Genomic DNA, 15,014 nt, shown 5'->3' on the forward strand with positions numbered 1-15,014 from the left:
CTTTTGTTGTTTCTATGAGAATGTTTATAGGAAAGTTTAACCAGTGAAAGAAGAACCAGTCTGAATACGGACAGCATATTCAGCATGGAGACCAGCATGCATCTCTGTATGCTTCCTGACTGGGGCACAATATGAGCAGCTGCTCCTCCTCTTGCTGTGGTGGAGATAATTGCTGCTTTGTTTCCCCACCATGATAGACCAAAACCTGTGAATCATTATAAACGTTTTCTCCTTTAAGTTGCTTTCCCCCATTTTGTATGTGTGCACACACATTTACTCTTATAGGCTTGCCCAGAAGTCAGAAGTCTATGTCTGATGTCTCCCTAATTATTTCTCCACATTAAAATTTTTTTTCGGGACATAGAGATTATGTCTTAGTGTTTAAACCCTGATGCTTTTGATAGACTGGCTGGTCAGCAAGTCCCTGGGATCCACATCACTCTGTCCACTGGCACTGGGCTTGCAGGTGCATGCAACCAGACCTGGCCCTTTTACAGGTGCAAGGGATCTGGTTTGGGCAGCAAGCGCTTTACTCATTGATCCATCTCCCTGCTCTTAGCTTGCTTGTCAGCTGTTTGGTAGGTTATAGCAATGAGGACAGGGCTAGTCGACAAGCCCGGTATGTGCAAGGAGGGAAATGAAGGTGATTGTCCGTTTATCCTTATCAATGAAAGCTGCCATTTATTAAGCTGAGTTAAGGGCTTCATTTGCATCTCATGGGGCTACCTCAACCCTGGATATGAATGTTTCTTGTCTTTTTACAGATAAATCTTAAAGAAGTCAGTTATGCAGTTATTTGTTCAGTATCACAATCAGAAAGTCACAAAGCAGGGACTTGAACCCAAATTAGTTTGCAAGCTCATTAAAATACATTTTAATGAAAGGGTAGAATATAAATAATGTATATATTGTATGTAAAGAGAAAGCCTTTGTTTTTAACTACTGTTCTGTTTTTTATCTCAATTTGATATTTCTCTGATAAGACATTTGTTGAGTACCTAATGTGTAAAATTTTAATAATTAGTGCTCTGGAGACAGGCTCTGGTGTTGAGCGGAACTGGTGCTAGTTAGGACAGATCTTTTTGTCTCATCTTTTATCACATGATAAATGGCTCAAAAATCTAGGATAAAATTTTATTTTAATTTATGGGCAAAACAGTGGCAGTGGTCACTTTTAAGCAGGGTAGAGTCATGATTAAATTCACCTGGGGTCTATATATTGTGTTCTGTTCATCTCAGAGATTTTTGTTCACCAATTTCAAAATCTTCCTTTATATTTAGTCTATATCATTGGTTCTCAACCTTCCTAATGTCCTGACCATTAAATACAGTTCCTTGTGTTGTGTGACCCCCAGCCATGAAATTATTTCCTTGTTACTTCATAACTGTAACTTTGCTGCTCTAATAAAGCTTAATGTAAATATCTTATATACAAAGTATCTGATATGTAACCCGTAATGGGGTCAAGACCCACAGGTTGAGAACCACTGATGTATATAGATTATGAACATGTTTGGGAAGGAAGGGGTCCTTAATTATAATTTATAGTTGCCTAGCTCAGAATGCAGGTGTATAATTTGCTACATTGTAAACTTGTTGAAGGTAGAGGCTCTATCTCCTACAAAATGATTGCTGTATTTTAAACTACTATAAATACAATAAATGAAGATGCAGAACTGAGAACATAGAGAGCATTGCTCTCCATTGTTGGATATTGTACTTCCTGCTGGCTTTCTGAGAGAAAGTGGCAAACAGGTGTCGTCTTTGTGTCTCCCCTAGATCTGAGTAACATTGACCGAAAAGACTTACTGCCTCTCAATTCTAGGAAAATGCAGGTCATATCCCAAGGCCTGCCTCTCTGACCTTTTCTCTGTGCTCCTTGCTGAAGTGAACAGAGTACATTATCTGATTTGTCATTCTTACCCACCAAGCCTGATATCATCATGCTGCCAGCGGGGCCGGCTGTTTTTGTTTTGTTTTGCCTCTCATAGGTGGAGCCAGGCATAGGTTAACATCCCTCCTCAGAACATGTGAAATCTAAAATGTTTTATATACTAATGTGACAGAATAAATGGAAATTTCCTTGCCTGATTCATATGATATAAAAATACAGACACGTTAAAGTATTGTGTAAAAGTACTTTTAGGCTATGGGCTTTAGGTATATATGATACATACAGAAATTTTATGTTTAGATGTGGTTACATTCCTTAAGCTAGCTCATGATGTATATGGAAATATTCCAAAATCTGAAAAAAGATCCAAATTCTGATCCAAAACATTTTTGAATAAAGAATATTTAATCTGCACAGCAGACACTGTGTTCTGTGGCAAAACTGCTTCAGAAATAGAAATGTATAACCATTGTCATTCTCTTACAGATCGATCCCTAGAAATAGAAGGATAATGGCTCTTTGTTTAGTCCCAGGAGTTAAGAAGCAGGATGCATTTTAATCACATGGCTTGAAGGAGCAGTAAGAGACTGGACTGGAGATCTGGAAGTCTTAGTTCTTGTTTGGACTCTGCTTCAGACTAGACCAAAGCAACTGGTCCTAAAGACTCAGTTTCTTTCCAAGCGAAGAAACAGAAAGATTATCCCTGCTCAGAAATGTCTGAGAAAACTGGTCCAAAGGAAGTGTGCTGGGATTTCATTACAAGAAAAGCCAAGGCGCTACCAAAGGAAGAGAAGAAAAGTCCGTAGGAGGTGTCTGGGAGAAGCGTCACTAAGTGGACTGCTTTACATCTCTAGGAAAATGCATGTGAACACTTTCTTCCCATGGAAATGAGCTTGAAAAGGAAGATTAAAAGATGTAGGAAGGAGGGAATCTGCTCTTTGGTGTGATAATAAGGGTGAGAGACTTAGCTGTTGGAATGTCTTCTCTGCTCTGTGACTGAATGCATGACATGGGATCCTGGCAGTCCTGGGAGAAGGGCTGTCACTCCATTTTTTTTTTTTTGTGTACACTAGACAGTGAGTCTTCCTAGACTGCTGTTCAGGTCAATTCACAGTGACTTTCTGTGACCCATCTGTTCCTGGATGTGCTTCCCTGTTCCTCTGCAGCACTTGGACTAAATAACCACCCTGTGATATAGCAGGTCCTGGCTAAATAACCAGACGGATTGTGGCTTTGTGAAGAAGTTCACATTGTACAGTTTTCCTGAATCTGTTGCCATTTTCCCCTTCTTCCAGGTATCTTTCTGGTTACGTATGTAGCCATTTAGAATGCGATAATCTTTTTGAAGCAGAAGACTGATTTTCTCTCTCACTGGTAGTTGTAAAGATGCTTATTCAATATCAGGGACAAGGCAGGTGCTTCTTGAGTTGAACACAATTGAGCTAAATTTTTCTGGTTTGACTAGAAAATAGGCATTTCCTTAAATCAATACATTTATTTTGCTAATGAATTTATTTTATTTTATGTGTGCAGGTGTTTTGCTTGCATGAATGTGTAACATGTGTGCCTTGTGCCTGCTGAGTTCAAAGAGGACATTAAACTCCCTAGACCAGAGTAAAGGATAGTTGTGAGCCACGATGTGGGTGCAGAGCATCGAACTTGGAACCTCCACAAGAACAAGAAGTACTCTTAACCACTGAACCATCACTCTAGCTCCCATTTTTTTTATTGTACTTTTTGTTGTTGTTGTTGTACCAGACTTTCATATACTTCAGAGTGGCCTCAGACTTGTACAGCAACTGAGGATGACCTTGAACTCCTGATCCATCATAAGTGAAATCTATGCTTTAAAGTAATCTTTTAAGCTTCCATGCTTCCGGTACTGGGTAGGGCTGCACGTCCTGAGAACACAGGAAGAGATGCGTGGTTGCTTTAAAGAAGCATTCCTAGGGGCTTGGTCCTTGCGAGGATAGCTAGTAAAGCTTGTGACAGGGTGACAGTTTTCAGTGCAGGACTCTAGGTCACTTGCAACAAAGGCAGTCACTAAGCTGCTTTTCTCATTTGAATAGAAGAGACTTGAAATCCTGACTGGCTTTTCCTGGAGGAGCAGATAACAAAGCATATAGATATAATCAGAGTTAAATGGGATGTAAATTATCCTGATAATTCAAGGGTAGGACACTGGGAAGAAAAACTTGAACCCAGGACAAGGGGATATTTGAAAGCCAGCATTCAGTGATTCAAGAAATTCTGAGGAAGTGACTAGGGAATTTATAATACCTTAAAACAAAGAGGGGAGCTATTAAGAAGAAAATTATGGGCAGGAACGATGGCTTAAATGTTAACAGAGCTAGCTACTCTTCCAGAGAACTGTAGTTTGATTACCAGTGTGACATGACAGCTCACACCAGCCCCAGGTATCTTCTGGTTTCTGTGGGCACTGCATGCATGTGGTACACAGCCAGCCATTCAGACAAAGCACCCTCCAACACATAAAATAATGAAATAAATAACTAAAAGTAAGAAGAAGGGAATCACATTTTTCTTGAAGGAAACAGGCAAAGGGAGGATGACCGTGCTGAGGGGTGTACCACTGCATGCTCACAGATGCTAGTCTACTTGTGAATGGCTGTCAAGTGCTAATACTGTGGTGAATGGGTAAAGAGGGTAAAGACCTTTCCTTGACTTGGCTACTAGCTTAAAGAAAGTGAAGTGCAAACTCAAGGAATTGGCCCAGTGTTGAGGTAGAGAAATGGGTTGGAGATCTATATGATGCTGAGCAACTTACTTTCGTTCTGAGATATCCCCGTGGCAAGACTAAGCATCATGGGATTAAATGGACTGGACTCATTGAAGAGCCAGAAATTATTCATTAGTTCCTGGCCACTAGAATGAAAAGTAAGAGATTGGATTTCATACACGAGAGATGTCATAAGCACTAAAACAGGCAGTCAAAAGTTGCTTAAAATTTCCTTCTAAGTCTAGTTTAAAAGAAATGAAAACCTTGAAAGGTTTTAGTGATAACAAACATGTTCTTGAATAGGTTCCCACTTGTAAATATCAAAGACAGACTCTGGCTGATTAAATATAAAATCATTTGTTGAATTTGTAGTGAACACATTTTAGTTGTAAAAGCAAGAAGATGGAGCCAAGTCACAACCACATCATAGAACATCAGAAGGGAAAGTGCCTGCTGGCGGGTACCACTGAGTGTCGGAAGCCACTTTATACTGCTGATGTTTCTTGGACATGGCTTTTCAGTAGCATGCTGCAAGCAAGAAAGGAATGACCCTTAACCTTTTCTTTTGCTTTAGAAGTGCCCGAATCTGTTTCTAGTATGGGAGAAACAGCTGCCTGTGGCAAAAGGTTTGGAGAAAGCAAGTGTGTGGCAAGTTCTGCTATTATGGAAGGGGTGATTTTCTCTCCCTGATCCAATATTAGGATTTATTAAGTGAAACTTTCTCCAAACACAGGAAGAGATTCTGAAGCTGGACAGCCCCCAAAACAGTACACAATGCCTATTCTTGTTCCATGTTGTTACTCCACAGGAATCCTCTGCCTGTGAGGTCTTGTACAATGTTTTACTAGGGGTAGGGTTAGTTTCTCCAATTTTGTGGAGTACAGGTTTTTGAAGTATGATGTAATGATTCTTTGGGTTACCTTAGTGTCTCTTGTTATGTCCCCCTTTTTATTTCTGATTTTGTTAACTGGATATTATGCCTCTGCCTTTTGGTTAGTTCGGATAAGTGTTTGTCTATCTTGTTGATTTTCTTAAAGAACCAGCTCTTCGTTTCATTGTTTCTTTGTATTGTTTTCTTTGTTTCTGTTTTATTGATTTCAGCCCCCAATTTGATTATTTTCTACTATCTATTCCTCCTGGGTGAGACTGCTTCTTTTTTTTTTTTAGAGCTTTCAAGTGTGCTGTTATGTTGCGAGTGTGACTTTTTTTCACTTTCTTTTTGTAGGAAGTAGGTGCTATGAACTTTCCTCTTATCACAGCTTTCATAGTGTCCTGTAGGTTTGGGTATGCTGTGCATTCATTCTCTTTGAATTCTATGATGTTTTTAATTTCTTTCTTTATTTCTTCCTTGATTCTGGATGATTTAGTTGAGCATTGTTCAATTTCCATGATTTTGTAGGCTTTCTGCATTTAGTGTTGTTGTTAAATTCTAACTTTAAGCCATGGTGATCTGATAAGAGACAGGGGATTATTCCAATTTTTTTTTGTATCTGTTGAAATTTGCTTTGTTACCAAGTATATGGTCAATTTTAGAGAAGGTTTTATAAGTTGCTGAGAAAGTATATTCTTTTATATTTGGATGAAATGTTCTATTGATGTCTGTTAAGTCTATTTGAGTCATGACATCTGTTGTAGGAGCTGAGGGTTGCATTCTGCCACCCAGCTCCTGCCACCGGCTAGCTTTACCCGAAATAACATCACACAAACTGTATTCTTTTAAACACTGCTTGGCCCATTAGCTCTAGCCCTTACTGGCTAATTCTCGCACCTGGACTAGCCCATTTCTAATAATTTGTGTAGCACCCCAAGGTGCGCTTACCAGAAAGATTCTAACCTACGTCCATCCTGGGTGGAGTTTTATCGCGTCTGCCCCGGGAGAGGGGAGCATGGCCTCTGAGCTCACTTCCTCTTCCTCCCAGCATTCTGTTCTGTTTACTCCTCCCACCTATGTTTTAACCTATGAGGGCCAAGCAGTTTCTTTATTTTTTAACCAATGACCTTCCTCCATCAGACATCTGTTAGTTCTCTTATTTCTTTGTTAAACTTCTGTCTGGCAGACCTGTCCTTTGGTGAGAGTAGGGTACTGAAGTCTCCTACTATTAATGTGTGGAGTTTGAAGTGTGATTAAAGTTTTAGTAATATTTCTTTTACATATGTGGGTGCTCTTGTATTTGGGGCATAGATACTCAGGATTGAGACTTCATCTTGATGGAGTTTCCCTGTGATTAGTAGTATGAAGTTTCCTCCATCTCTCTTGATTGTTGTTAGTTTGAAGTCTATTTTATTAGATATTAGGATAGCTACACCAGCTTGTTTCATAGGTTTATTTGACTGGAAATTCTTTTACCAACCCTTAATTCTGAGGTAATGTCTGTCTGTGAGGTTGAGGTGTGTTTCTTGTATGCAAAAGAAGGACGGGTCCTGTTTTCATTATCCATTTTGTTAGTCTGTGTCTTTTTATAGGTAAATTGAGTTCATTGATATTAAGAAATGTTAATGTCCCCTGATTGTTAATTCCTGTTATTTTTCAGTGGTAGTGTTTGTTTGTGTGTTTCTCTTCTTTGGAGTTTGCTACTATGAGGTTATACTAACTTTCTTGGGTTGGAGTTTTCCTATTAATAGTTTCTGTAAGGCTGTATTTGTGAATAGGTATTGTTTAAATCTTGTTTTGTCATGGAATATCTTGTTTTCTCCATTGTGGTAACTGAAAGCTTTGCTGAGTATAATAGTCTGGGCTTGCATCTGTGGTCTCTTTGTGTCTGTAGCATGTCTGTCCAGGACCTTCTGGTTTTCAGAGTTTCCATTAAGAAGTCAGGTATAATTCTTGTAGGTCTGCCTTTATATGTTACTTGGCCTTTTTCCTTTGCAGCTCTTAATATTCGTTTTTTATTCTGCATGCTAGTGTTTTGATTATTACATGGTAAGGAGACTTTTTGTTTTTGTCCAGTATATTTGATGTTCTGTAAGCTTCTTGTACCTTTATATGCATAGCCTTCTTCAGGTTGGAAAAGTTTTCTTCTATGATTTTGTTAAATATATTTTCTGTGCCTTTGAACTGGACTTTTCCTTCTTCTATTCTTATTATTCTTATGTTTAGTCTTTTCTTGGTGTCTCAGATTTCTGGATGTTTTGTGTTAAAAATTTGTTGGATTTAACATTTTCTTTGACTAATGAATCTATCTTCTCTACTGTACCTTCCACTCCTGAGATTCATTCTTCCATCTCTTGTATTCTGTTGGCTGTGCTTGCATCTGTAGTTCCTAATCATTTACCCAGGTTTTCCATTTCTAGAATTTCCTTGGTTTGTGTTTTCTTTATTGCCTCTATTTCTGTCTTCAAGTCTTGAGCTGTTTGAACTGTTTGCTTCACCATTTGATAGTTTTTCTTGAATTTCTTCAAAAGATTTACTGATTTCTCCCAATTTTTTGTTTGTCTTTTTCTTCATTTCTTTAAGGGAACTTTTCGCTTCCTCTTTATGGTTCTCTGTCTTCTTCATAAATTTATATTTAAGGTTGTTTTCTTTTGCTTTATCTGGCTTAGGATGCTCAAGTCTTCCTGTTATAAGACCACTATAAGGTTCTGTTGTTGCCATGTTGCTCTTTAGGTTGTTGAATATATTCTTGCATTAGCACCTACCCATCTCTTCCTCCAATTGGTTCAGGCAGTATCTTCGCCTCTTGGTCCAGTCCTTGCAGTCGGTTTCTGTGTCTTATAGATCCTCTTTTGGACCTATCTTTGCAGTTGCTGTCTTTGTCTAAAGGAGCTGTTCTTGGTCTGCTCTGTGCAGTTGCTGTTTGTGTCTCAGGGAGTCACTGAGGTCACAGTGTTGGGGGCTTGATTTCATGGTAGAGTGGGACTTATAGATAACTGAGTACAATGAGGGGGTGATGGAGGAGCCTGCCTGCAGGAAGCTTGCCCACTGACTGGCTAGTGTGGCTGAGGCATGTGGGATAGGGGCCTATGGTTTTGCCTTGGGGTCCTAGGGCCTAAAGACTGGACTGTCCAGCTGGCGGGCCGGTCACTCATCTCTTGGTCCACTCTGTGCAGTCACTGTCTGTGAGTCTGTGTCTCAGAAAACTTTTGAGGTCATGGGGGAATGGGTATGTTTGGGGGGACAGTAGGTTTGTAGAACACAGGGTCAATGGGGGAGAGTACTGGAGCAGCCTGCCTGCAAGAGGCTTGCTGCTGACTGGTTAGTGTGAGGTGGGTGGGGCAGGGGCCCGGGTTTTTCCCTGGGGGCTTAGGGCCTAAAGAATGGGCTTAAGTTATATTTTCAATTAGCTTTATGAACTATTGGGTTTTAAGAGTTTTTCATAGATTCTTAGGTGTGGTTAACCCAGCCTCTATCCCTTTCTTTATCCCATCTTCTTGTTCCTATCCTTACTCTATCCTTTAACTCTTAATATTTACCAGTCTTCTTTCATATCACGTTTTCTATTGCCCCTCCACTATTCTTTAATTAGGAAACCGTAGAATTCCACATGGCTTTCTATGCACCATTTGTATGGGTTGGCTTTTCCCCTTAATCTCTCATTTCTTCCATATTTCTAAGTCCCTCTTTATTTAAGCCTTTCAAACCTCACTATTCCATTCTTTTACTTTTGTTTTACCTATAATCTTCTTTTCCCACCCCCTGGGACATGTTCCCAACCTCAACCCTTTCCTAAGTTGCCTTTCTAGCTTCCTGGCTTCCACTTGCGCTCCAAGGTAAGCACACAAAACAAAAGATTTGACGCTAGCGTCTGTATATGAAAGCATGTGTGTCATTTGTGTTTTGGGGCCTGAGTTACCTTACTCAGTGTAAGTTTTTCCAGTTTCTTACATTCATTTATATGCAAATTCCATGATTTTGTTTTATTTTACAGCTGAATAATATTTCATTGTAGTAAGTACTGTTTTCTTAAGCATTTATCTGTCGATGCCCATCTTGATTGAGTCCATCACTAGCTACTATGAATAGAGCTGTACCGAAGATGGATATGGAAGTGTCTCTGTAGAAGGATATAAAATCATTTGGGTATATGCCAGGGGATGTTACAGCTGGAACACATGGTTCTATTTCTATTTTAATGTTTTGTTATTATTTTTATCATGTATTCATGTTTGTATGCCTCAGTACATGTATATGCATCTGAATGCAGGAGCCCCTGAGGTCAGAAAGACCTTAGATCCACTGGAACTGGAGACACAGATGATTGTGAGCTACCGCGTGGGTGCTGAGAACTGGACCCAGGTCTTCTTCAGGAGCAGTAAATGCTCTTAAATTGAGCCAACTCTCCAACTCCAGCTTTTTGTAATACTTTGGGAAAACTCTGCACTAATTTCCAAAGTGCGTGTCCAGTTTTGCTCATCTTCACAGCCCATAGGCTGGCCTCGGGAATATCAAGTTCTTTGTTGAACAAAATGCTTACATTCCTATTGTACAAATACTTGAAGTAGAAAAGAAAAAAATCAATTCTCCCAAATTAACAGGATTCCAGAAACCACATAAGTGGAGGAGAATTTGGAGGATGACGAATTGTTCTACTCTGCTTTCTGTTAATGTGATAAACAGCACAACCAAAAGCAACTTGAGAAAGAAGGATTTATTTGCCTTACCCCTACAGGTTCACAATCTATCACCGGAGGATGTCAGACCAGGAGTTCAAGCAGGAACTGAAGCAGAAACCATGGCAGAATGCTACTTGCTGGCTTGCTCCCTCTGGCCTGCTCAGCTAGCTTTTTTATACAGTTTAGGTCCACCTATCTAGTGATGGTAATACCTGAATTTGTCTTGGCCCTCCTACATCAATTAATAAGAAAATGCCTAGAAGAAATGCCCACAAGTCAGTCAGATGGAGAAAATTCCCCACTGAGAGTCTCTCTTCCCAGGTATGCAATATTGACAACCAAGATTAGCCATCATACAGATGGCAGATATAGTTATTTCCCGGTTGACCTATTAAGGTTAGTTGGGCCTGGAGTTATCCCATCCTCCTCCTAGTGCTTCATTTAGTAGTGTATAGAGGACCACAACCACTGTCACTCCTTTATTTATTGAAATTAGAACAAAAATAAGTTTACGAGCCACCCATAATCATATATTTGTTCACCAGTAGAATGCACTATGCCTGTATTTCCTTTGTGCTTAACCCTATAAACCAGTAAAATAAATAGTTGGAAGCAAAATTTTAAGTACCCAAGACATCTTAATAGCATATAGTGTTACACACTATAAGCCTATTAAAGTGATGAGTTTTTGATAGGAACAATAAATGAGCATGTGGCTCAGACATAGCATCAAGCAAAGCACACAGAATTTGATTGACCTCCAGTCATCACCACTCACCTTTACCTCTGGAAACTAAAGACTGGAGACTCCCAGTTCATGGAGCAATGCCATATACAGGGGAGCTCCCAATCTTTCTCACGTAGAACAGCAGTGTCAGTGAATTTGGAAATAGTAGCACAGGGTTTTGGATTTCAATGCTGCCAAGTCAGGGAAAGTTGTTTTTAGTTTGGGGGCTATCTGCAGAGATTTGACACGATGGTGTATTCATTAATTTTTCTATTGTTGGGAAAAAGACTTGATTACTGAAACAGCGTATAGAAGAAGGAGTTCTTTGGGGCTTATGGCTCCAGAGGATAAAGTCCATCATGGTGGTGGCATCAGGTGGCAGGCATGGTAGCAGGAGCAGGAAGTTGAGGTGAGGTCTCACATCTTGAATCAAATGAATGAAATTGAGAAAGGACACTGGGAAGGGCTTAAGTCTTTGAAACCTAAAAGCTCATCCCAGTAATACACTTCCTCTAACAAGAGCACAGACCCTAAGCCTCCCCAAACAGCACCACCTACAAGGCACCAAGTGGTCATTTGTCTCAGACTATGAGGCACATCTCATTCAAACCAGCACAGATAGTATACTAGATTAGTATGAAAAGGAAATTCCTAATGAAGTGGTTCACAGAAGGCATACATAGCCTCTAGAAAGCATTCGCTTCCTGTTAAGGCCTTTAGCTCATTACATGAGCCTAGTGAACTGTTTGGAGATGTGGCAGAAGGGAATTCAAGAAATGAGGATGAGATGCACTGCACTGGCAGTATGGTTTTCCCAGAGTTTAAAGTTAATAGCAAAGGAGAAAATGATATAACATCAAAAGCCAATGTTAGCCTAGAAAATCCATGAACAAGTCACTACTATGAAAGCCATAAACTTTCCCATTGGGTCCAGTGATTCTCCTCTCCCTTTTGGTCTTAGAAACAATTGCTTTCATTAGTTGAGCACTAAACTAAATAGCCCCACACTAAGAGAGTAAAGTGATATTTTTAAACCCCACAAATATTATACTATTGGGCACAGTGCTTATGGGATGGACATCCCACAGAGATCTAGAACTTCTGATGAACCCTTGAGGCTAGAGTTAGAAGAGTGGAATGCCTTAGGCTCAGGAGACACAAGGTTCTGTGCCTCCTACCTCTGCTCCCTTGTAAGTTCTTTCCTCCTCTCCAAAGCAAAATTAAGACTAACTGGAATGGTGGAGTAGAGTTCTATATTTGTTTTCTTTATTCTTTCTCTGTGTGTCTTCCTCTCTGTATCTCTCTCTTCCTTCTCCTCTTTCTTTCTGTACATTCATGTGTGTAAATGTGGATGCATGTGTGCCATGACATGCAAGGTCAGAGAAAAGGAAACCTTGCATGCTGCTTTTGCCTTCTACCTTGTTTCAGATGGGTCTCTGTTGTTTTGTCTCACTGTGTATGGCAGGCTAGCTGATGAACATCTAGAGGTTCTATTAGCTCTGTCTCCCACTTCCTGCTAGGATTGCTAAGATTACAGATGTGAATGCTACTGCATTTGACTTTACTTGTGTCTTGGTAATTCGAAGGAAGTGCTTTACCTGGTAAACCATCTCTCTAGGCCAGCGTTCTATGTTGTTTTATGTCTGTATGTAATATTATATTATAGCAATCTATTTATATATAACATACAATTCTATAGATGTTACACATTTTGCATGTTTAGCTATATATGAATAACCACATATGATATATATATATATATATATATATATATATATATATATATATATATATAGTCTTCCCCTCTCTTATTTTGAGCTTATAGCTTGCAAATTTGACATTGGGTATGTAAATGAATAAGAGATATCATCTCTGTATTTGAGTTTTTCTAGCCATATATTTTATTATTTCTGTCTAGTAGATCTATAGAGACATAGTTTAAGAAATTTTTAACCTTTTAACTCAGAATTGACAAACGGTGGTCTAATTTGAGAATTAGATTGGACAAGTTGTTTGTATTTGTAAATAAAGTTTTGTTGGGACTCATAAAGTTTACACACTGGCTACCTATGGATTACAGTGGCAGAACTGAATATTTGACATTAGTGATTGACAGCCCCTGATGGATATTTGCTCTCCACTCCATTAATAGAAACAATATATTCATTCCTGATTTATTTCTCACCCAAGTCTCCTATTTCTTAAAAACAAGATATTTTACACACAGCAATGAATTTCTATATAACATGGTTCTTGTGAGTGAGGAATTTCCTCAATGATTTTGGGTCAGTAGCTCTCTGCTTAGGCACTTTCGCCAAGAAAATGACTGCTGCTTGGCCTAAAAACTCATTAAACTGAAGAAAAGATCTCTAAAACAATCCACAAAGCTCCTACATATCAGTATATCAAAACTCTCCTTAGAAGTTGATGTCTATCTCTTGGGTGAGAAATTCTACAAATGCTTATGGATTAAGAAGAAGATGTTTATCTCAATTTGTGCTTCCACTGCAACCTTTCTCTGCTTGATCTAAGGCAAAATTTAATTCTGCATTCAGATTTCTGATTAGGCTCAAAGAAACATTTGTTCAAAGGAATGTCTGAGTAGGAACTATACCTATGTGTGACCATGCCGATATTGAAACTTGTGATTAAGCCTCATTTAAAATATGCTTCATGAAGAAAATGTTCCAAAGGAGGCTTATGTCTCATCCAACCTCAATTTCCCTGAACAGAGTGAGTGAGATTTCCTAGAGTGGCAGAGAGATGCTTATCTTGAAGTGGAAAAAGGTCATTAGTTGAATCCCATTGAGACATCATAGAAGCCTTAGTGGTTAGTGGTCTAACTTAAGATCAAGGAAAGGGAAATTATTGCTTATTTCAGAACTGTTTCCACTCTGATGCAGCCCTTATTGATGGAATATTCTGTTGGTTTCAGAACACAGAAAAAGAAAGGTGGTATTTGTTCTTTTTATCTACTTCCTATATCACCACTGTAGAACACCTGGTTCATCTTGGAACATCTGGTTCCAAGCAGCAAGTTACTCACCGATCTGGCTGAAGTTTATTTTATAAAATAATTTTAATGTAGGCTCAGCACATAGCTTTGCCATTTTCAGAAGGCAAGAAGACTGTAAATTCTGTCAACAAAAGTTTTTATTATTGTCTCTATTATTTTTATTTATTATCTCTGCACTGGGATCAAGCAGCTGCTGGCTAAGTTAAGAAATTTCCCCTATCTATGTCTCAAAATTCTTGTCTATAAAATAGAAGATTGGAGAGATGGTTTATGTGGGTCTTCTGATTTTTCATGATTCTTCATGCTGTAGCCATCAACGTTTCTCTTACACTTTTCTCTAGGCTACCATTGTTGATTTCATATTAAGGTTGGGAAATACGTTAGTATTTTCTATAGTTTTTAGACTTCTATTTGTCTGTCTGCTTCCCCCTCTCCCGTCTCTGTTGAAGGCCCCATTACTCTCCTGTTTTTCTTGGGTGGTTGCTCTTTACCTCCTCTTCTAATATTACTTTCTTATTAGAGTCTGAAAGTCTCCTCTCTTTTCTCTCTGTTCCATTACCCCAGCTTGCTCCATCACTTTTCCTTCCTCTCCATTTCTTTGACCTCTACCATCAAACTTCTTTCCCTCAGGTTCATTTCAAAATCTTCCCGGGGCACACGGCTGATTCTATTTTCTCTCAGCAATACCGAGGTCCTTGGGTGAACTAGCTTTGTGGTGTTAGGCAGAAATATAAGTGTTCTAAGGATCTGTGAAGGTCAGGTATCTGTCTGCAGAAATAAATGGGTTTCAGTGCAAGGCCAAATTAATTCTACAGGAAAACCCTGTGGATCCCCTTTCCAGTTAGTCACACATATAGAACCAATCATAACACACTTCCCTACGAGAGGAACATGGGAACAAGAATAGGAGAGTTTTTTGTAATGTGTCTAAGGAAGAAAGTGAATAATGGGGTTGGACAACCTTTTAAGAAAATTATCTTAAAATACTTTTCCCCTGAAAAGTTATGCCTGTCCTCCACCCCTACTGTATACTGAGCAACTAGAACTCTTCATCATGGAGCCTAAGGGACTCAGTCTCTTGGATTGA

Source organism: Microtus pennsylvanicus, chromosome 8, assembly GCF_037038515.1.
Source record: "Microtus pennsylvanicus isolate mMicPen1 chromosome 8, mMicPen1.hap1, whole genome shotgun sequence".
Lineage (NCBI taxonomy): Eukaryota > Metazoa > Chordata > Mammalia > Rodentia > Cricetidae > Microtus > Microtus pennsylvanicus.